The 24,460-nt window shown below is 41.6% G+C and overlaps 1 protein-coding gene across 3 annotated transcripts in view; it reads left to right on the forward strand.

The window, feature by feature from the left end:
• The first annotated feature begins 15,855 nt into the window (after positions 1-15,855).
• The window catches only part of tsnare1 (T-SNARE Domain Containing 1), a 753,673-nt gene continuing 745,068 nt past the window's right edge, over positions 15,856-24,460 (forward strand). For all 3 annotated transcript variants that reach the window (XM_059646375.1, XM_059646377.1, XM_059646376.1), the window contains exon 1: positions 15,856-15,952. The gene's annotated coding sequence lies outside the window, so the exon portion shown is untranslated. The remainder of the gene's footprint in view (positions 15,953-24,460) is intronic.

Consider the following 24,460-nt stretch of genomic DNA (forward strand, 5'->3'; position numbering starts at 1 on the left):
ATTGTTTAACTGAGTACAGTTATATTACTTCTATTGAACCATTGCTAGATTTTCTGATAGGTTCTATTTTCAGTTGTTCTGTCATTCACAAGGAGCTCCCATAAGACAAAGGTATTTGATACAAAAAATTACTGGAAAATCTCAGCAGTTCTGACGGCATCTGTGAAGACATATCAGATTTAACATTTCAGATCAAGTGACCCTTTATCAGAACCCTTCCTATATTAGATACAGCAACCAGATGCCTCAGGAAAGAATTTCCTCAGATTCATTTTGGGAGTCTGATTTTCTTTTTTATGTGAATATGTAGCATGATATCTGGGAAGAACCTGCTGCAAACATTATCCTTCAGCTGCTGTTCTACTCCTAGTTTCAAGTTGTGAGGTATTGCTTGAAGGTTTTTTTATTCTGTCATAATAATTTGTGGCAGGCTTTTTCTATATCTGTCAATCTCGGTTGCATCTGCTTCAAAAATTGTAGTTTGGATGCGTTGTAGGACGAACTATCTTCACTGATTACATTTGCTTGCCCTTTCCCAACATCGTTTTGTATTCTTCTCTCATATAAATGATCTAAGTCTCTCTTTTTAAAATTATGTGACTGTATTCACCTCAACTTTCATTCTTTTGGTGGTAATGCTGAACTTATGCACTTAGAAACAGTTTCAGAAAGCTCTGAAAAGTATTCATCACCTTGACAACCTTTTGAAGATTCTCTCTTTAAACCCTTCCAATTCCATTGACAGAGACTAAATTTTCCAAGCTATTTCTCACAACTATATCCTATTCTTCTTTTAACTGTAGACATAATGTTGTACCCTTCGAATGACACCAGCACACACTTGTTGCAATATAAGTAGAAATCCAAATGAATTAAAAATTAAACATAGAAAATAAAACAATTTCACATGAATCGAGTCCTTAAGTCTATAATATAATAAGCCACATAAGAAAGGACACGCCAACTACAAAATAACCTCATAACAATGGTAACTAAACAAATGGAGTGAAAATTGCTTTAAGCTTTGAAAATACCGCTGAGCCACAATCTATTGCAGCTTCCCCTGTGAAGGTTATATCAAGGCATGCCACTTTTGCAAGCTGAAGCAATGCAATTATATACCTGACATTATCTGTATTACTACAAACAACGTATAGTAGTGAGAAGATAATAAGATGTGTGACACAGCAAACAATGTATTTTGGAGATGTGGCAATTAATTTCTTTCATTTTATTGAACCATGTTGTTTTTGTTTATGTATTTATGCAAAAGTGCTACTGTAGAACCAACAAAAATTATGTCAGTCACATTCAATGAGAAGAATAGCAGAATGATATCAATAATTTTGCTGTGATAAATGAACAATTTGGCACAGGGTAACCCTTAGTCAAGAAGAAGTAAGAATGTAAACATTCATCACTGCTAATGCAAGAAACATCTAGTTTATATCAGGAGGCAGTGACTGACATTAGATCAACCTGTAGATGGTATTAGTCCCACTTGAGAACTTAAGGGAAAGGACCATGCGTGGGGTGACATTTTCATTTTTGAATATTTTGAGCATCTTCAGAATTTCCAGTGATATTTATTTGTATCAAGGAGATGGTAAATGGCTGTTTGGTAAGTGGCTGAAGTTATCAATTGAAATAATGGTGCAGTGTGTTGGATATATTTGGTCTTGATGGCACACCATTTTGGAGAACCCTAGAAGCTCAAAGCCAACCATCACAATGCATAGAAACAAAATCTCTACAGGTTATAAAGGTTCAATGCAAAATGAGAAAAGGAAAATTCAAGCTAGTTGTCAAAATACATGATTGCCACATTGAAAAGACAGATATGGCTGCAATGGCTTGCAATAATCAGTTAGTACAGAAGGCTAGCAGAGGCAGACATTTAAGGAGACATCTCATGTTTGCTTGGGTGCATGGTGGTTTATTGAAATGTAATCAACTGGAAAGTCGGGGTCAATCCTATGGACAGAGTGAAGGTGTTCTACGAAGGAATCATCCGGTCTACATAATGGAGACCCTATAGTGAGCAATATAGTATGGTGAAAAATCGAAAATCTTCTACAAAGTTGTGAAGATTAATAGTTTCTCGAAAGCTTGGAAAACTTCAGGAAAGAGTGGTTAATAAAATAACAACGAGTGAGAAACTGGAGTAAAGTAGTGAAAGATATAATAATATTAAAAGGAAGAGCTAAGCTAAAGTGAGTGTTTCTTTCTCCAGCTAGAAGAGGGAATTAATTGTGGGAATCAAGGAAATGGCGCAAATTAGTAAATATTTAAAATTTGACTTGCAGGAGACCCCAACAGCAGCCCAAGAATAGAAGGGAACCTAAATGCAAAAGAAAGGGAAAACTTAACATAATCACAATTCTTAGAGGTAAAATGCTAGGGAAATAAGAACATATGTTTGCTAGGGGAAAACATTCAAGCACAAAGACACTTCTTAGAGAAAACATTCCTCCTCATATCCATTCTAAATGGGAGATTGCATTTTAATCAGTGCTTTATAGTTCTAGATTTCACCATTAGAATCATTGAATCCCTACAGTGAAAATAGAGGCCATTCAACCCATTGGCTTTCCAATGAACATCCCACCCCCCACATTTCCCGTGGCTGATTCACCAATCTTGGACATTGTAGGGCAATTTAGCATGGCCAATCCACCTATTGTGCAAATCTTTGATCTGTGGGAGGAAACTGGAGCAGAGCAAACCCACTCAGGCATGGAAGAACATGCAAATTCCACACAAACCGTCACCCAAGGCTGGAATTGAACCCGTTTCCCTAGTGCCATGATGCAGCAGTGCTAACCACCTTGCCACCAATCTTCAGATGCTCACTAAGCTTTGTAATTCTCCAGTCTAGAGAACTGTTGAATATATTGAATATATTTCAAACTGAGTTAGAAAGGTCTACAAGAGAGCCAAGTATTTTGGGGATAAGCAGGAAAGTGGAAATGAGGCAATGATCAGATGATTCATGATTTTGTTGATTGAGATAGCAGGTTCAAAGGGCCAAAAGGACTATTGCTGTTCAAATATCTTAAATGTATTTGTTTTTGTGGAGTTATAGAGTCATAGAGATATGCAGCACAGAAACACCTTTCAGTCTAACTTCTCCATCTCAACCAGACATCCCAATCTGACCTAGACCCAATTTCCATCATTTGGCTCATATCCCTCTAAACCAATCTAGATGCTTTTAAAATGTTATAGTTGTACCTACCTCCAATACTTCCTCTGGCAACTCGTTCCATAGACACACCACCCTCTGTGCCAAAGTTATCCTTCAAGTCCTTACTAAATTTTTATCCTCTCACCTCAAATTGATGCCTGCCAGGTTTGGACTCCCCTACTCTGGGGAAAAGACCTGGACTATGCACCCTATCCACACCCCTTGTGATTTTATAAACTTCTATAATGGCATTGCTCAGTCTCTGACACTCAAAGGAAAATAGCCCCAGCCTGTTTCCTTTCTCTCCCTACAGCTCAAATTCTCCAATACTGGAAACAATCTTGTAAATCTTTTCTGAAAGCTTTCAAGTTTCAAACCATCATACCCCAGCAGGGAAAATAAAGTTGAATGCAGTATTTCAAAAGTGGACTAACCAATGTCCTTTATAGTCACAACATGGCTTCCTAACTCCTACACTCAATACCTCACCACCACCCTCTGTCTCCTACCTTCAATCTAATTTTATATCCAATTGGCTAGCTCCTTCTGGATCCCATGTGATCTAACCTTACTAAACAGTTTATCATGCAGAACTTTGTTGAATGCTTTGCTGAAGTCCATAGAGACACTGCCTACTGCTCTACCTTCAAAAATCTTCTCAGTCACCTCTTCACAACATTCAGTCAAGTTATTGAGACATGGTTTCCCATGCACAAAGCCATATTGATTATCCCTAATCAGTCCTTGCCTTTCAAAATAATACATAAAACCTATCCCTCAGAAGCCCCTCCAACAATTTAGCCACCACTGATGTAAAACTCATCAGTCCATAGTTCCCTATATTTTCTTTACAGCCTTTCTTAAATAATGGCAACATATTAGCCAACCTCAAGTCTTCTGGCACCTCATCCATGGCTGTTGATGATGCAAATATCTCAGTAATGGACACAACAATCTTTTCCCTAGCGCCCCACAACATTCTCGGAAACATTTCATCGGATCCCATCGATTTATTTAACCTTAATCTATTTTCTATACAACCCCTAAACAGCATCCTGCCATTGATAACTGAGATTATTTCCCACTGAAAATGGACATTGTATTAAACTTCAGAATTATGAAAGTTCTCATTCTGAAGAGGACTTGAGAATATGAACTAGACTTTTATTCAATGTCTTAAAATGTCTGCTTTCACGCCTCAAACAGATTGCCTTCAGTTTTGTTTCTCTTTCTCAGTCATCACACCTTGCTTAACTAATCACATACGTTGAGTAGTCAACAGGCAAACATAATCAAACACCAAATAACAGAACAATTGAAAACTACAGATATTTAATGAACTGACGGGCCTCCTTTTGCACCATAACAATTCTGTGATGCTATGATTTTATGGGTCCATTGAGAACATTTCACAGTGCTGATCTCCTCAGCATTTTCAGTTCTAACCTGAAAATTTCTATTCAAATTCTCGGCTTGGAAGCTGTCTATATACAAGCATGTGTGCAGTTTTTGTCTTGGGTTCAAACTTCACCACTGCAGTTGGTAGAATTTAAATTCAATGAATAAAAACACTCTCAAAAATTGTGACCATGAAATTACCATATATTGTTGTCAAAAAACCCATGTGGCTCACTAACGCCATTGAGAGCAGGAAACCTTAGATGCTTACCTGGTCTGGCCTACATGTGATTAAAGGCTCACGGCAATGTGGTTGATATTTGACTGTTCTCTGAAATGGCCTACAAGTCACTCAGCTCCAACAGAAATTAGAAAGATGGACAATAAATGCTGACCTTGATGACCTTTTCCCAGATAGAATAATAAGTAGTCTTATATTAAGGCTGTCCATTAACTAATGAAGTGCACCAAGAGCGATACAAAACAAAGTAGCAAGTCATATAATTATACTTCAGTTAAGATGATCAAAAAGCTTGGTTAAAGAGGTAGGTTTTACACAGGGTCTTAAGGGAGGAAAATGTGGTAGAGAACAGAAGAGGTACAGATATGAGCTGTGAGAATTTGTAACTCAGACAATTAAAGGCATGGTAGTTGGAGCAATTAAAATTGGGCAAACTCAGGAAACTAGAACTAAATGGAGCACAAATATCTCAGCAAAGGTCTAAGGGTTGAGAAGGTCACAGAGATGGGGGAGGGGGGTGAGGCCTGGGAAATATATGAAAATGAGATTTTGACTTTCAGACACAGGATTTTGCTTGATGGTCAGCCATTAGAGAGAGCAATGGTTACAGCGAAGAGAAATTTTTGTGAATTAAAATACAAACAACAGTAGCATTTTAGATTATTTGAATGTCATAGACGGTGATAATCTAGGCGAATGTCAAAATAGTCAAGTCTAGAGATGAAAAAGGCACAAACGACGGTTTCAGCACCAAATTCATTTAGACTGAGGAAAATCCAATGCTGGTGGGAAGAATCAAATTTTGGTTATGCAGTGAATATGTGGTCAAAAGTTCAGTTTGCGATCAAATATAAGAGAAAGCTGTGAAAATTCTGGATTAATCTCATGCTGTTTTATAGCATCCATACACTGTGAAAGCAGACCATTCATCCCATCAAGTCCACACCAACCCTTCGAAAAGCATTCCACCCACACTTATCCTATTCCGGTAAATCCACAGGTCCCATGATCAACCTACCTAATATGCACATCTTTGGACGGTGAGAGAAAACCAGAGCACCCAAAGGAAATCAGTGCAGGGAGAATGAGCAAACTCCACGTAGGGAGGGATGGAATTGATAGCTAGGACATGGAGTTTGAAATGGCAGCTGGAAACGATAGCTTCAGTTCAGTCTGTGATCTGTTTTACAACTCAGCAACAGCGAAGGAGTCAAGAGAGAATGTGGTGGATGGAGTTGGATGTCGTCAGTGAACATGTGATGGAATGCTACGGGATAATGTCACCAGGGAGTAACATACAGATGAGAAAGGGCAATGTATAGATCCTTGGGAATACAAAAGGAACAATTTTTCATTAGTCTCTTCTTTCTATCAATTCCAATTACTGAATATCCTTTCCAAAATTCCACTCCAATCACAAATTAATTCTGCTCTCCCCTTTGTATGAATATATTTGAATAATAGAAGTAGAGTTTGGATAATACTACATTTACATTTTATCCTGCAAGGTCTTAATTATGTTTCTTTTGAAGCCTTGGATTACCTGTTATTCAGCTTAATTGCTTCAATCTGGACAAGTAGTTCCATTTAACAAATGGTCGACCATTCTGTATTGTTATTGACCTTAGTCCTCATTAAACACAAAAACCACACAATTCACCTTATTCCTTTCATTAGCTTCTATATCCACTTACTTAATTACGGAACCCCCCTCAACAGTTGCTTGCCCTGTGTGAACCTCCAGTTAATAACTTTGGTGTTGTGTATTACTTCAAATGTTCTGCTGTCATTTAGCAAAACATAACCTGGATTTTGCTGTTCAACTTTTCTCAAGTCTTTAAAATCCTTTAGCAGTTACTCTCACTTAAATCTGCTCATTAGTTCACAGTTTCTGTATAATTGTTTTTTTCCTCCCATATGTGTAAACAATGCAAATTAATCAACTCTTTTAGAAATGAATCAAATGAATATCTAATTGGGAACAATGTTGCAAGTTGAAAGGAATAAGTAAGATAAACTGCTGGCACTAGCCTATAATTTTTACAATCAATGTCTAACAATTACAGATATGCATCAGTATGCAAGAGACAGTGAAGCACCGGAGTCAAACAATAATCTGAAGACAGAAGACTAGTTACATTCTGTAAGAGGCTAAATCAGAGAGCTTGGGCTCCACGTTAGTGGATCATAGGTTGAGTTTTTCATTGTCCCAAAGGAAGATTGCTTCCCATGATGTTAGGGATTGCACAATTCCATTCCTGAAATGCAAATTTTCAAAAACGAATTTACTCTGAATTTTCTTTGTCATTTTAGGAACATAGGGAAATAGGAACTCTCTGCAGGAGTCTACCATTCAGCTTATTGAGGCTGTTCTCTCTGTCTCTTTTACCTTAAAATTATTTTCCTTCATTATCCATGCTTTTAATATCTAAAAAATCTGTTGATACCTGTCTTCCACTGGGCTGGGAAATTCCCAGGAGTCAACAGCCTCCATATCAAAAAATTCCTTTTCATCCCAATCCTCAATGACCTACCTATCATTCTAAGAAGATAATCCCTGTTAGATACCCCAGCGAGGGGAAACAATCCTTCCTTCATTTGCTTTCTTGAGCTTTGTTAGAATGTTATCTGCTTCAATGAGAATTTCGCTTATTTTTCTAATTTGATAAAATATGGTAGGCCTAGTTTGTAAGATTCTTTTGTTCTTTTCATTAGCAAATTGGTGTGCTAACACTGTTCTGAGCATTGATTTCCTGTGTCATTGATCCTCTGAATCCCTTGGAATGTTTCAGTGAGATCACCGCCTCATTTGTCAAAACTCTAGAGAATGCAGGCCTGGGGTGTATCAAAGAATGGGAGAAACTCAATGGAAAATCCTCGAGGCATAATGAACACAGAAACTTGTGGATGCAATTCCAATATTCCCTGATTGTAAATAGGAAACATCATGAAATAAATCAATAGCTTTTTGGGGGTTGACTAAAATCAGGCTGTGAGAAAAGAAAATAATGAGAAAATCATAGATAGAGGTGGTTAGTAATCAGTTTGAATTCTTTTGGGTGCTCCATTATGGAAATTACATTTCTGCATAAGCCAACAAAAACACATGGCAGAGAATTACTAGCACTAAAGGCAATGCTGTGAAACCTCAGTGAAAAGAAGTGGAGAATTCAAGGTAAGCCTACAGATCTCGCATAAGAGGTATGTTACAATTGAGGTTCATAAGATTGTTATGTTTTGAAACTGTCCTTAATTAGTGTGAAATGAAAGGGGTCAGGTGGTCCGTGTTGTAGTTTTCATGACAACAGGCCAGGATGATGAAGGATCAGTGATAATGGGAACTGCAAATGCTGGAGAATCCAAGATAACAAAGTGTGGAGCTAGATGAACACAGCAGGCCAAGCAGCATCTCAGGAGCACAAAAGCTGATGTTTCGGACCTAGACCCTTCATCAGAGAGGGGGATGGGGAGAGGGTTCTGGAATAAATAGGGAGAGGGGGGAGGCGGACCAAAGATGGAGAGAAAAGAAGATAGGTAGAGAGGACAGTATAGGTGAGGAGGTAGGGAGGGGATAGGTCAGTCCAGGGAAGATGGACAGGTCAAGGAGGCGGGATGAGGTGGTAGGTAGGTCACCTCCACTCGGTTCGCAACAAACAACTGCACCTCCCAGTCGCGAAACATTTTAACTCCCCCTCCCATTCCTCAGACAACATATCCATCATGGGCCTCCTGCAGTGCCACAATGATGCCACCCGAAGGATGCAGGAACAGCAACTCATATGCTGCTTGGGAACCCTGCAGCCCAATGGTATCAATGTGGACTTCACAAGCTTCAAAATCTCCCCTTCCCCCATTGGATCCCAAAACCAGTCCAGTTCTTGCCCTCCCCCGACTGCATCTCAAAACCAGCCCATCCTGTCTGTGCCTCCCTAACCTGTTCTTCCTCTCACCCATCCCTTCCTCCCACCTCAAGCCGTACCTCCATTTCCTACCTACTAACCTCATCCCACCTCCTTGACCTGTCCATCTTCCCTGGACTGACCTATCCCTTCCCTACCTCCTCACCTATACTCTCCTCTCCACCTGTCTTCTTTTCTCTCCATCTTCTGTCCGCCTCCCCCTCTCTCCCTATTTATTCCAGAACCCTCTCCCCATCCCCTTCTCTGATGAAGGGTCTAGGCCCGAAACGTCAGCTTTTGTGCTCCTGAGATGCTGCTTGGTCTGCTGTGTTCATCCAGCTCCACACTTTATCATGATGAAGGATCAAATTGTTTTACTGTGGAGGAGTAAAATCTTCACATAAGGAGACAATGGCAGCAATACTTGTGTTGATAATGATCAGACTGCTGGACCAAAAGCTTCAAAGGATCATTGCCGCAATCCTCAACTTCAACTCTGAGAGTCTTTGGATATAAGAGTCTTCCAAATTGTGTAAAACTCAATATGGCTGCTAAAATTGTTCTAGTGAGCTGTAGTGAAACTAACGGAAAGATTGATCTATCTCACTTTCAGAAGTGCAAAATAATGAAGTGAAAGATAAAATTTGAAGTATGTAATGTTTTCATCAGCATACAAAAAGAAATGCAAATTCTGATTTGCATGTGACTCTCCATTAAAACTGGCACAATTCAACTTCAGCAGCCCCTTAAAATCAAAATCACAATTTCACAGCAGGACAACTGAGCTGAAAGTAAAGAGCGAAAGGAGGAGAGAAGGATCAGCAGAACTTATAAATTCAAAACCATTAATTGCATTCTCAAATAGCTAGTAGATTAGTTTGATGTTTTGGAACAATGTACAGGATCGTAAAGTGATCTGATGTACGAAGGTCATATCAAACAGCTCAGAGCTAGCTATGTGAAAGGCAAAACAAAGGAGCATAGATCTGAGCCATGAGTAGGTTCAAAAGTGAAAGAAAACACTAGAGGACTAATTTCTACTGAGAGAATCCATCAGCAACACATGACTATCAGCTCAGGTTGGATATTGTTGAAGTCAATGTAAAATTGAAATGTGCAGATAATATTCAATTCTTTTTGAGACATTTAAATAATTATTATTCTACCTAAAGTATATTTCTTATTGACTTAGCTGAATTCCTTTCAGTTTGTTGTTATATACGCAACTGGCTTTAGCCCTTTTCTGTGACTTTTCAATTCAGGAAAGGATTTAGCATTTGTGCATTCTTAGCACTGCTAACAAACTGGTAAATCACTCCTTTACATCATTTGCACTTTTTTCACGATGGTAACAAGATTATGAATCTAAAGGGGCGTTTTAGAACAGATTGGATACAACATTTGTCAGGGGGGGAATCATTTTTAGTTCTTGTTATGAGAAATCAACAATAAATAGGTTATATTTTAACATCTAGTATGCAGTTAGTACATTTACATGAGTTCACTGCTGGACAAACTTTTGTCTTAATTGCAGTACACAAATAAACTAGTTTAGATATTCTTTTATTCACCATTACTTAGTTTGGAAAAATCAACCTGCTTTGACATGTTGTGATGCCCTTCTGGAGCAAGTGGGACTTGAACCCAAACTTTGTGGCTCAGAAATAGGGACACTACCACTGTACCACTGGAGCATTACTTACTAATGCAAGTGGAAAGAAAAACTAATTATCAATAGGTTTACCATCCAACCACAAACAGACAGATTGTTCCCACCTTGTTTGGATCTGTAAACTTACAACATCCAATCATGTTGATTTAAAGTATATTAATGGAATGGAAATTACTGTAAACCCTTATTGGTATTGATTTTCCACTCAAACTGGCTTATATACGAACATTAGTTAGTAAAGGAACATAATTTACAGCTTGGAGACCTGTGCTTGAATGACTTATAATCCAGCTTGAGCCTGATTCTTTATCTGTAACTTGCTACCACACCTCATATCCCAGACTATTTGTTCACCATATTTATTATAATGGCTTTCAAAGCTGAGTCAAGATGTACTTATTAAAAATTAGCCAAGTTATGATAATTTGAGGAACCGTTAATTATATCAGTGGGAATACAACCAAATTAATCAACAAATAGCTATGTAATCTGTTTTAAATAATTGCATTTAAGATTAAATGGCAGTTTTTTGAATGGGAGTACTGAATCCATTTCATCTCGACGTGAAGAAATGATTTCCGTAATTGAATCAAATTATTTTCTAAAATGTATCTGTTTCAAACATGTTGCCAATGGAGGCTTATGAAAACTTTCTCCTGACTTTCAGAATTGTAATTGATTTCCTTCGTTGGAAATTTAATGCACCAATGCATCACTCCCGTGGCAATGATTGTAACATATCATCCAAAAGTGATATTGCCCTGCAATCAGTTGTGAAGGAACGACGCCCGTCATTGGATGCTTGCTGCTGTTTGTTGACGTTTTGAGGGCTGCTGAGCAGCAACCTATAGGGCTGAGTTTTACATGGAGGCGATGGCCATGTTCCAACAACACCACTCTCTGCCAACCGCCTCCCCCAAAACACGCCAACCTCAGGCTCTTCTTTGCCTCTGTTAGGTCGGGTTCCTCAGAGCTTATTTGTTTAAGAGCCGAAATTATGTCCCCATCTGGGAGGGATTCCTGACTCCAAGAGCTGCAGGCTAATCAGATGGATAGCAGTTCTCGAGCCCAGAAAGACCACTGGGAGCATTAGCCGGTTCTTACATAAAAGGCTGTGTCAAAATTGATTATTAATAAGACCTGGGAGCAGAAGTGGGTATTCAGTTCTAACATTCAATTGGACCATAACTATTCTGATAACACCAAAGCCCACTTTCTTGCCTTTTTGCCATCACCCTCGATTCCTGAACTGATTCAAAATCTATTTCGGCTTTAGTTATATGATCTAGACTCCATAGCCCTCTGTACCAAAAGAAATCTACAGATTTTCTCTATTCTGAGAGAAGAAATTCCTCCTCATCTCTCTCCTAAATATACAACCCCTTATTTTCAGATTATGCCCTTTGTCCTTGACTCTCCCACAAGGGGAAATAACCTTTCCACATCTGCCCTGTCAAATCCTCTAAGCACCTTGTATGTGTCCAGAAGGTCACCTCTCATTCTTTGAGATTCCAATGAGTACATGTCCAATCTATTCAGCCTTTCCACATAACGTAGTCCCTTGCCTCCAATATCTGTGCACTGCTCCTTTGACAAGAGGTCCAAAACTGTTCACAGTGTTCTAGCGATGGTTATCTTTCTTCTATGTACTACACCATTTGAAATAAAGGCTAATATTCCATTTGCCTTCCCTGTTACTTGTTGGACTTAGATGATAGAATTTTTTTTTGTGATTCAAAGGCAAGGACTCCCGAACCCTCTGCTCTGTCAGTTTTTGTAATCTTTCACCATTGAAATGATGTTCAGTTGGAGCTGGTCACATTGTTGCCAATAACATTGATAGGACCAGAAAGGAGGCCCTGCTGAAAGAATTTGAACAATTAGGATCTAAACTAAAAGGTAGCAAGATAATAAACTTGAGATCACCAGCCAAGCCAAGCATAGAGTAATTACTGTCAAGGTATTAAATCCATGGCTTAAAAATTGGAGTGAGTAGAACTGGTTCCAATTTATGGGGCAATGTCACCAGCATAAGGTGAGATAGGAGCTGAACTAGAGCCGTTCTGCAACTAGTATCTTAGCAAACCTAGAATCATAGAATCCCTACAGTGTGGAAGCAGGCCATTTGGCCCATCCTAATCCTTCAAAGGACAACACACTCAGATTCACTACGCTACACTATCCCTGCATTTCCCATGGTTAAACTATCTGATCAGGACAGCACTGGTCACTATTGGCGATTTAGCATGGCCAATCCAAATACTCTTAACATGTTTTGACACCAGAGAGGAAGCCAGAGCACACAGAGAATGTGCAAACTCCATACACAGAGTCCCCAGAGGGTGGAATTGCACCTGGGTCACTGGTCTTATGAGGCAGCAGTGTTAACCCACTAAGCCAGCATGCCATCCGGTTTAGAGCTGGATGAACACAGCAGGCCAAGCAGCATGAGAGGAGCAGGAAAGCTTGATGTTTCAGGTCGAAACCCTTCTTCAGAAATGGGGGAGCGGAAGGGGATTCTGAAATAAATAGGGAGAGAGGGGGAGACAGATAGAAGATGGATAAAGGAGAAGACAGGTGGAGAGGAGATAGAGAGGTCAAAGAGGTGGGGTTGGAGACAGTGAAGATGAATGCAGGTGGAGAATTAAAGAGGGGATAGGTCGGTCCAGGGAGGACAGACAAGTCAAGAAGGCGGGATGAAGTTAGTGGGTAGGCGATGGGGTTGGGGCTTGAGGTGGGAGGAATGGTTAGGCGAGGAGGGGACTAGCTGGGCTAGTTTTGAGATATGGTAGAGGGAGGGAGGATTTTGAAGCTTGTGAAGTCCACATCGATACTGGGCTGCAGAGTTCGCAAGCAAAATATGAGATGCTGTCCCTGCATCTTTCGGGTGGCGTCATTGTGGCAATGCAGGAGGCCCAGGATGGACACGTCGTCTGAGGATTGGGAGGGGGAGTTAAAATGGTTTGCGACTGAGAGGTGCAGTTGTTTGTTGCGAATCCCTTGTCCGCTCCACACTCCCCTCCAACCCCACCACACCCGGCACCTTCCCCTGCAACCGCAGGAAGTGCTACACTTGGCCCCGCACCTCCTCCCTCACCCCTATCCCAGGCCCCAAGATGATTTTCCATATCAAGCAGAGGTTCGCCTGCACATCTGCCAATGTGGTATATTGTATCCACTGTACCCGGTGTGGTGTCCTCTATATTGGGGAAAACAAGTGGAGGCTTGGTGACCGCTTTGCAGAACACCTCTGCTCGGTTTGCAACAAACAACTGCACCTCCCAGTCGTGAACCATTTTAACTCCCCCTCCCATTCCTCAGATGACATGTCCATCATGGGCCTCCTGCAGTGCCACAATGATGCCACCCGAAGGTTGCAAGAACAGCAACTCCTATTCCGCTTGGGAACTCTGCAGCCCAATGGTATCAATGTGGACTTCACAAGCTTCAAAATCTCCCCACCCCCACCGCATCCCACAACCAGCCCAGTTCGTCCCCTCCCCCCACCGCATCCCAAAACCAGCCCAGTTCTTCCCCTCCACCACTGCATCACAAAACCAGCCCAGCTCGACCCCTCCCCCCACTGCATCTCAAAACCAGCCCAGCCTGTCTCTGCTTCCCTAAACTGTTCTTCGTCTCACCCATCCCTTCCTCCCACCTTAAGCTGGACCTCCACTTCCTACCTACCACCTCATCCCGCCTCCTTGACCTATCCGTCTTCCCTGGACTGACCTATCCCCTCCCTACCTCCCCACCTATACTCTCCTCTCCACCTATCTTCTTTTCTCTCCATCTTCGGTCCGCCTCCCCCTCTCTCCCTATTTATTCCAGTTCCCTTTCCCCATCCCCCTCTCTGATGAAGGGTCTGGGCCCGAAACGTCAGTTTTTGTGCTCCTGAGGTGCTGCTTCGCCTGTTGCGTTTATCCAGCCCCACACTTTGTTGTCTTGGATTCTCCAGCATCTGCAGTTCCCATTATCACTGAATCAGTATTAGGACCCCGGCTATTCACAATATATGTTAATGATAAGGAAACTAAATATAACACTTCAACACCTGGAGGTGACACAAAGTTGTGTGTAAGGGTAAGCTGTGAGCAAGATACATGTTGGTTTAGTGGCTAGCACAGCTACATCCTGGTGCTAGGGACCTAGGTTCAACTCCAGCCTTGGATGCTTGTCTGTGTGGGTGTGGGTTTTCTCTGGTTTCTTCCCAGTTCAAATATGTGCAGGTTAGATGGATTGATTATGTTAAATTGCCCAGAGTATCTAGGGTGGGAAATGCAGAGTGGGATGCTCTTTGGAGGGTTGTTGTGTACTTGATGGGCTGAATGGCCTGCTTCCCCACTGTAGGGAATTGATGATGAAATTATTGTGATTTGAAAAGGCTGAGCAAATATAGCTAAATCTGAGTTTATCTACTTTGATAGCAAAAAGTGGGAAGGCAGATTATCAGTGATAAGGGGAACTGCAGATGCTGGAGAATCCAAGATAACATCTCTGATGAAGGGTCTAGGCCGGAAACGCCAGCTTTTGTGCTCCTGAGATGCTTCTTGGCCCGTTGTGTTCATCCAGCTCCACACTTTGTTATCAAGGCAGATTATTATTTGACTTGGGATAAATTGAGAGAGGGGAATGTTCAACAAGACCTGGGTGTCCTGGTATATCAATTTGCTAAAACTAAACACACAGGTGCGGCAGATAGTAAAGAAGGGAAACTGTACGTTGGCCTTCACAGCAAGAGAATTGCAGTAGAGGAACATCCATGTCTCTGCAATCATATAGGGTATTGAAACCTTCAGTAATTATCTGTATATTCTCAGAGATGTATTTTGGTTGAACGGAAGGCAAAACAGTTGTTCGTCAAACACCAATGAAGACGGTACCTCGAAAAAGGAAATATTTGGAGATATGTCATATTTTTGGTTTCTTGGAATGAAAAGACTGTTTGACACCAACAGCCTGTAGTTGGAGACTTTTTTTTAAATCGACCAGTGTTACGATACAACTCTGGATTTGTATTCTTCAGCTAAAAAAATTCTTAATGCAATTATGAATGCAGCTTGCGATTTTATTTTTTTTGCTGTGATTAGAATCACAGGTCGTTCTCAATAGAACTCACCACGAACAGAAAGTGAGACTCCCACTAGTTAACTTGTATTCGAGTATACTGCAGTTATACAGTGTCACATTATTCATGTTCAATCATTGTTATTCACCATTTGTGGCCACTGTATCAATTTTTTTTGTTTCTCCCCACCAACCAACTGACCAATTAAGAGTTCGTGCAACGAATCACATGCACGTCAAGCAACAAAAATATTATTTATTTCCCAGTCTGGCACCCACCCACGGAATTGCCGGCTCCCGCTATGCATTCTGGATATTGTAGTTCTTTCCCGGCACAGCGTCCCTAAAGTGCCCCGGTGACTGGTGGTGGTCTGGACTACAATTCCCGACACCTCCAGCGCCGCCGCTTGTGGCCCTTTAAAACATATGACGCCTGGTGATCGCTGCTGGTTGTCTGTGCGTTCTGACAGTAGCGGGTTGTTGCCGGGGTAGGTGGCTATTTTATAATACCGATTAGTGTATCTGAAAGCAAACTTGGATGTGCAGATGTACCTATATTCAATGTATTTGTGTATTTGACATTTGTTATTGCATGGGCTTGTTCGGAAAGGGTTACTCGGGGTGTCTTTGAATTCTCCGTGTGTCGTTTCGACTTAATCATTGTTTTTACGTATTGACAAAAAAATCAAAGGATGTAACTTGATTTTTTTTAAAATTGCCCTCGTTCATTACTGTTTGGATTGTGCCCAGGCCTGTGGAAATGGGTGGGAAATAGATACTGAAACAGGTAGCGTACTGTATGTCATGGTACTTTTGGACACACCTTGTGTTTTAAAAAGAAATGATTTGCATCAGGTCGAAGATATTGATTATCCTATCGCTGGAAGTGTTCTTGAGTGCATCTGTTCTGTTCACATATACCTGAACTGATTGATGTGGATGGAGTGATTGCTGATCATTAAAGTGACATCTTTTGAAAGGTTTATTAACATGAAAGTAGAGTGAGGTTGCTATTAGTCCTGCAGCCTGGTTTTTAAAAAAACATGTTCAATATATTTTGTACCTGTTAAGTCTCATCTTAAAAATAGATTGTGTACACTTTACACTTTAATTTATATTTATGGATTTCCCTCAACAGTCTGACAGAAAGTAAAATGTTTCAGGGCAGTATTTGCTGAAACTTTCAGTCCTGATATGTTCTAGATATTTTTGAATCAACCTTGTGGGAGCTGTTATTACACACATGTTAAGGTTGTAGGGGAAAGGGAGGCAATAGCTTTGTGGTATTACCACTCCACTGTTAATCCAGAGACCCAGATAACATTCTGGGGACCCAAGTTCAAGTCCTTCCACAGCAAATGGTGGAATTTGAATTCAATAAAATATCTGGAATTAAAAAATTAATGATGACCATGAATCCATTGTTCATTGTTGGGAAAAGCCCATCTTCATTTAATGCCTTGTAGGGAAGCAAATTTTCATCCTTACCTAGTCCAGGCCTACATGTGACTCCAGACTCTCAGCAATGTGGTTGACTCTTTTAATTGCCCTCAACAATTAGGGATGGGCAACAAATTCTACCTGGCCCGTCTGGATGTCCTCATGGTGTGAATGAATAAAGGGGGAAAAAAATGTTGGTGTGGCCTGTTCTGAAATGCTGTGTATAGTTCTGGTTGCCCAATTAAAGAAAGGATATTATTACACTGGAGAGGGTTCAGAAGAGATTTACAAGGATGTTGCCAGGTATGGAAGGCTCTAGTTATAATGGAAGGCTAGATAGGCTGGGGCTTCCTTCACCTGAAGTGTAGGAGGTTGAGACGTGACCTTAGACGCTTACAAGATAATGATGGGTATGGATAGGCTCAATAGTAGTTGTTTTCCTTGTCGGATGGGGGATTTTGAGACTAGAGGACAATTTTTTTTTAGGGAAGAGAGATTTTTTTTAAAAAAAAATCGAGGGGTGAAGCTTTGACACAGAGAGTGATTTGTGTGTTGAATGAACTTCCTGAGGAAGTGGTGGATGTGGGTATGGTTACATTTAAAAGATATTTGGATAGGTACATGAATAGGAAAGGTTTGGAGGGACGTGTGCCAGGAGCTGACAGTTGGGACTAGCTTAGTTTGGAGTTATGTTCAGCGTGGACTTGTTGGACCCAAGGGTCTGTTTCCATGCTGTAAGACTGTGATTCAGTGAGCTCTAGAACAGGTAGAACTTGTCTCTCGCAAGGCAATCCAGATTTAAGGATGTTACCACTGTACTATAATCACCCTACTGATGGTCTAATTCAAGTGTGGTATGTGTGGTGTTCCTATGATCTCAACAGGACTGAATTACTGTGCTTCTATCTGCGCATTCTATCAATGTACTTAACCAGTTCATTTCGCTGTAACAAAATATTTGTTGTTGGTCTAAGATTTTACTTATAATGTTTTATTACTTCTGTTGTGTTTGTGTTTATATAAAATTCCGTATGTACAAAAGACGTGTTAAATTCCAGATTCCACTGAATCACAGTGCATTCTCTTTCACACGCAAACACAACTTATGTCAAGAAAAACTAAACTGCTTTAAAATGAGTGTGAAAACTGGGGAACTTGTTTCAATGTTCACAAATCAAACAGTTTCTCTTTGAAATAGAGATAATGGGAACTGCAGATGCTGGAGAATCCAAAATAATAAAATGTGAGGCTGGATGAACACAGCAGGCCAAGCAGCATCTCAGGAGCACAAAAGCTGACGTTTCGGGCCTAGACCCTTCATCAGAGAGGGGGATGGGGTGAGGGTTCTGGAATAAATAGGGGGAGAGGGGGAGGCGGACCGAAGATGGAGAGAAAAGAAGATAGGTGGAGAGGAGAGTATAGGTAGGGAAGGGATAAGTCAGTCCAGGGAAGACGGACAGGTCAAGGAGGTGGGATGAGGTTAGTAGGCAGGAGATGGATGTGCGGCTTGGGGTGGGAGGAAGGGATGGGTGAGAGGAAGAACAGGTTAGGGAGGCAGAGACAGGTTGGACTGGTTTTGGGATGCAGTGGGTGGAGGGGAAGAGCTGGGCTGGTTGTGTGGTGCAGTGGGGGGAGGGGACGAACTGGGCTGGTTTTGGGATGCAGTGGGGAAGGGGAAATTTTGAAGCTGGTGAAGTCCACATTGATACCATTGGGCTGCAGGGTTCCCAAGCGGAATATGAGTTGCTGTTCCTGCAACCTTCGGGTGGCATCATTGTGGCACTGCAGGAGGCTCATGATGAACATGTCATCTAAAGAATGGGAGGGGGAGTGGAAATGGTTCGCGACTGGGAGGTGCAGTTGTTTATTGTGAACCGAGCAGAGGTGTTCTGCAAAGCGTTCCCCAGACTTTCCATATTGGCAGATGTGCAGGTGAACCTCTGCTTAATGTGGTATACTGCATCCACTGTACCCGGTGTGGCTTCCTCTGCATTGGGGAAACCAAGCGGAGGCTTGGGGACCGCTTTGCAGAACACCTCCGCTTGGTTCGCAATAAACAACTGCACCTCCCAGTTGCAAACCATTTCCACGCCCCCTCCCATTCTTTAGATGACATGTCCATCATGGGCCTCCTGCAGAGCCGCAATGATGCCACCCAAAGGTTGCAGGAACAGCATCTCATATTCTGCTTGGGAACCCTGCAGCCCAATGGTATCAATGTGGACTTCACCAGCTGCAAAATCTCCGCTTCCCCCACCACATCCCAAAACCAGCCCAGTTCGTTCCCTCCCCCCACTGAACCACACACCCAGCCCAGCTCTTCCCCTCCACCCACTGCATCCCAAAACCAGTCTAGCCTGTCTCTGCCTCCCTAACCTGTTCTTCCTCTAACCCATCCCTTCCTCCCACCCTAAGCCGCACCTCCATCTCCTACCTACTAACCTCAATGACCTCCTTGACCTGTCCGTCTTCCCTGGACTGACCTATCCCCTCCCTACCTCCCCACCTATACTCTCTCCACCTATCTTCTTTACTCTCCATCTTCGGTCCGCCTCCCCCTCTCTCCCTATTTATTCCAGTTCCCTCACCCCATCCCCCTCTCTGATGAAGGGTCTAGGCCCGAAACGTCAGCTTTTGTGCTCCTGAGATGCTGCTTGGCCTGCTGTGTTCATCCAGCCTCACATTTTATTCTCTTTGAAATAAATGTGTTTACATAGATGCTGATTAGAGTTTGTGATCTTAAAGAGAGCATTTCATCTCTAATCTCATTATCGTGCACAGGATGACATTACTGTTTGTTTTAAAACAATGCAGCAAACGAGGCAATGGGACTGAGGTTATTTTGCTTATTTACAATATGATTAAGGGTGTAGAAGGTGTGCAAAATCTAGCAGTGGTCTTCTCGCCATCTACCATTCCGCCACTACTGGTATATGACGTTCAAAGAACCCTGATGCATCTGGCTGTGTTTGTTGATGAACGGTTGTGTGGCTTTAAGGGCCTATAGACCATCAGAGGTACCCACCTTAACTCTACCCTGTCATCTTGAATCTGCCTCCCTCCCCTTCCCTTTGGTGTCCTCTCTGAGCTCCCACCTTACAGAGACCTGCATTCGGTCAGTCTGTGTTGCTAACTTTGAGTGATCGCTTGTTGTCCCAGCAGTGGCCTCTGAGTCTGTTGGGATAACATAGCTGTTGTCCACTCCAACAAAACCAGAAATTGCTGCAAAACTCAGACCTGGCAGCATCTGTGGAGAGAAATTGGAGTTAATGTTTCAGATTCTTCTTCAGAACAGAGAAATAATTGTTATCCAGTCTACCTAGCTGTTGTAAGTCTTTCCTTGAAGCAATTATGCTGGTCGTAGTGTTGAATTGCTGTGGAGCGGTCTTCGGAAAAGTGAATGTGTTCTCCCTTCCCTTTTATTTGATTGTGTGGCGTTCTAGTGCTCTGTAAAATTTGGGTATGAAAGTTTGCTAGCAATACCATAAAATGAGCATAAAGTGCATTCTGTAGATCCATCAGATTTTAAGTGTCTCATTATCCTCCATTTAAAGATCAATTAGATGCCTAACTGACTCTCTAAGTGCAAGGCAGAAACTTTAGGAAAGCATTACCTCAAAAGTAATAAATCTGGATTACGACCAGAGCAATGTGAAAGTTAGCATAAGTCAATTAAGGTAAGAAAAAGGAATAACAGGTTCTAAGGTTAAAATAAGGTAAATGGTGTTTCTGTTTTGTGGGGTACCGGGAGCAGTACTGGGTGAAGTGGAATCACTTACACCTCAGTCATCCTGTGCCCATTGTGCCAGAGAGCTACATAACTTGAAGTGGAGAGGGCTTTAACTGAAACAAAGGTGCGTGGGTGAGGAACGCAGTCAAGCTTGGGCGAATGTAACAGATCAAGTGATAGATTTGAGGCAGGACAGTAAAATAGTAATGGAAAATGAATGTCAAAGAATGGCAAGAAGTGACAGGAAGAGAAAACCTTAAGAATACATTAGTCGTCAAGATTAGATATTATAAAAAGAAAACCTCTAAAAGTTCTGTATCTGAATGTACGTAACAGTCAAAACAAGGTAAGGAAGTGAATGTTGAGGAAAACAATATGGTCTGTTAGCCATTCCAGGGATGTGGCTGTCAGAACTAGAAGCAGGACTAGGTAATTCAGCACCTCCGTGGCTGCTCTACCATTTGATACTATCATGGTTGATCACATCTTGGCCTCAACTCCACTTTCCTGGTTACTCTTCACAACTCTTTTACCTATTACTAATTAAATATCTGTCCGTTTCCCAAATTTTTTTGGTGTTCTAGCATCCACCATGCTCTGGGATAATTAATTCCATAAGTTTATGACCGTCTGAGTAAAGTGATTTCCCCCTAAACTCTGTTTTAAATCTGCCACCTTTTAGAATAAAACTATGGCCTCTCATCCTTGATTGACCAACAAAGGAAAATATCTGATTTTCTTCACTCGCTGGGTCAAAATCCTGGAAGTCCCTTCCAAATTTATTGGGGGGGTGGAAGTGGGTTTGGGGCTTACTTATACAATCCAGGACACAGCAGTCCACTTAACTGGCACTATGTCCACAAACATCCACTCCCTCCAGCACTGACACTTCGTACGCGCTGCTGCTACTATCTACAAGGTGAACAGTGGAAATTCACCTGAGACTTCTTAGACTGCACCTTTAAAACCCACAACTGCTGCACCTGGAAGGACAAAGAGCAGATATATCTGCAACTTTCCCTCCGAGTCACTTGCCATCCTGACTTAGAAATATATCCCCATTTCCTTCACTGCCGCCAGGTCAAAACCCTGAATGCCCTCCCTAACAATATTGTGAGTCTACCTACAGCTCAAGGACTGTAGTGGTGCAAAAAAGGCAGGCAGCTCGTCGCCACCTTCTGAAGGGCAACTGGGGGACAGGTAATAAATTCTGATACAGCCATTGGTACCTACGTCCCATAAGTGAATTTGAAAACAAAATGATAGAGCTGTGGTCTGATGAGTGCCCTTGCCTGGATGGATGTCACCCTAGGTTCTTAAATGAATTGACTAATGAGACAGTAAATGCAATGATAACCTTTTGAAATGCCCTCAATTCAGGAAAGTTCCATCAGGCTAGGAAGTACCAAATTAACCCGTGCATTGTGGAAGGGATAGAGGCAAAACATGGGCAACTACAGGCCTGCTAGCTGAAGGTCTGTTGTTGGAGAAGTAGTACAAACTACTATTAATGAGTGTATTACTGGGGGCTCATAAAAAGTTGGTGTAATCAGAAAGATGGTTTTCTGAAAGGCAAATTTACGTTTAACTAATCTTTTTCACAAGCAGGAAGAGATTGAGTGGACGATCAGCTTTGATTATAACGGATGGCTGAGCTGACTGGAAAGGTCAAATGCCCAACTTCTCCTATTTTCCATGTTTCTCAGAGTGACAGCATTATTGTGATACAGAAGGAGGTCATTTGGCCCGATTTTGTTGCACTGGCACAATATTCCGGTGCTAATCTGTCTTTCCCCGATTCCCTGTATACTATTACCATGCAAAAAAAATCTAATACCCTCTTCAATGCCTCAGTTGAACCTGCCTCCACGACATTTCCAGGAAGTACATTCCATATCGTAACAACATGCTGTATGATTTTCTTTTTACTCATACTACTCTTGCTTCTTTTGCACATCACTTTAAATCTACTCCCTCTGATTTTTGTTTTGTTTACAAACAGGAACAGTTGCTCCCAATTGACTCTATTCAGCCCACTTATGATTTTGAAAGTTTTAATCAGATCTCCTGTCAGCCTGCTATCCATGGAGAATAATCTCGACTTCAATCTATCCTTGGTAGATGACGTTTCTGGTACTTGAACACCCTAAATGCCCTTATCATTCTCTCCAAGCAGTTGCAACTTTCTAATAATATGGCATCCACACCTGTACAGAATGCTTCAGCTGAGGTCTAACAAGTGCCTTGTAGAGTTCAACATTTCCCCAGTTGATAAGGCTGTGCACAGGTATGCTTTATTTACTGTACGCTTCACCTGTCGTGCCATCTTCAATGATCTGTGCATGTATACTGTCTAAAGTCTGCTGCTCCTGTACCGACTTCAGAATCGTACCTCTTTTTATTGGTTTTTGTGTTCTTCCAAACGAAATGCATCACCTCACACTTTCTCTGCATTGAATCTCACCTGCTACCTACTCACTCACTCACTCCGACTTGCCAATGTCTTTTTGGAATCCCCCATACTATCATTGCTCCTCTGTTGCCAGTTCTTTCCAGTTTTTAGTATCACCAGCAAGTATGGAAATTTATCCCTTGCAACACCGAGGTTCAGAGCATGTATGTGCATTTTTATAAATCAGCTCTTTAACGGCATTTGGTGTGCATAAGGGGAATCTCAGTGATCTACTGTACTTGGAATTATAGAAAGCATTTGACAAGGTTATTGTGCCAAGTAGAAACAAATGCTGCAGTAAGTACTACCCTAGCACGGACAGAAGGCTGACTGGCAGAAAACAGAATGTGGGTCTGAGTTTTTACTGACTGGTAGAATGTGATGAGTGGCCCCACATTGGTTTGTGCTGGTAATTCCGCTTTGTACAAATGTATCAATGAGAATGAGAGCTGAGTGATGTGAGGCCATAGCAACTAAATTTGAAGCTGACCACTATCTGTCTCGTACTCCGGTGAGGCTCACGCGGGCTGGAAGAATGGCATCTCGTTTTCCACTTGGCCAGGCTGCAGCTTTCAGGACTCAAATTTGAGCTCAATAATTTAAGGGTTGAATACCTCATTCCATGTCCTGTACTCTCAGCATTGGCCGTATCATCACATTGGCTGCTTTCATCACAGCCAACCCACTGATCAACCCCAGCTTTACTTTCTCTCCAATTCACCATTATTTATCACTTTGTCCAAATGCAAATATCTTTCTCTTTAGGCTCCATTGTTTACTCCTTTTACCAGTTCCCTTCCTGACCTCTGTCTTCAGCATCGATACCATATTTTTCTAGCTTCAATTTGTTCTGTAGAAGGGTCACTGGATGTAAAACATTAACTCTGCTTTTTCTCCACAGATGTTGCCAGATCTGCTGAGTTTCTCCAGTAATTTCTGTTCTTATTTCAGATTCACAGATCTTTGTTTTAGTTTATGAGATTGAGCAGGTTGTCAACCTCAGTCGTTTACGAGGATCAGTTGGGTAGGCTGGGATTTTGAAGAGTGAGGGGTGAATGGATTGAATCCTGAATGATCTTGATGACAGGGTGGATGTGGAAAGAATGTTTCCTCTTACGGAGTAGGGAGTACTGCCTGAAAATGAGGATTCCCCGTTTAGGGCAGAATTGTGGAGAAAGGTTCTTGTCAGCTGTTTGTACAACTCTGTAATTCTCTCTGAGTTGGGGTCATTGAATGTATACAAGGTAGACTAGTTTAGGTTTACCTTGCCCACCCAGAATTTAAATTAATCACAAATAGATTGGACTGAGAAATTCAAAACACAGATCAGTCATGATGTGAAATGAAATGGTGAAACCAGTTTGAGCGGCCAAA

This window comes from Stegostoma tigrinum, chromosome 5, assembly GCF_030684315.1.
Source record: "Stegostoma tigrinum isolate sSteTig4 chromosome 5, sSteTig4.hap1, whole genome shotgun sequence".
NCBI lineage: Eukaryota > Metazoa > Chordata > Chondrichthyes > Orectolobiformes > Stegostomatidae > Stegostoma > Stegostoma tigrinum.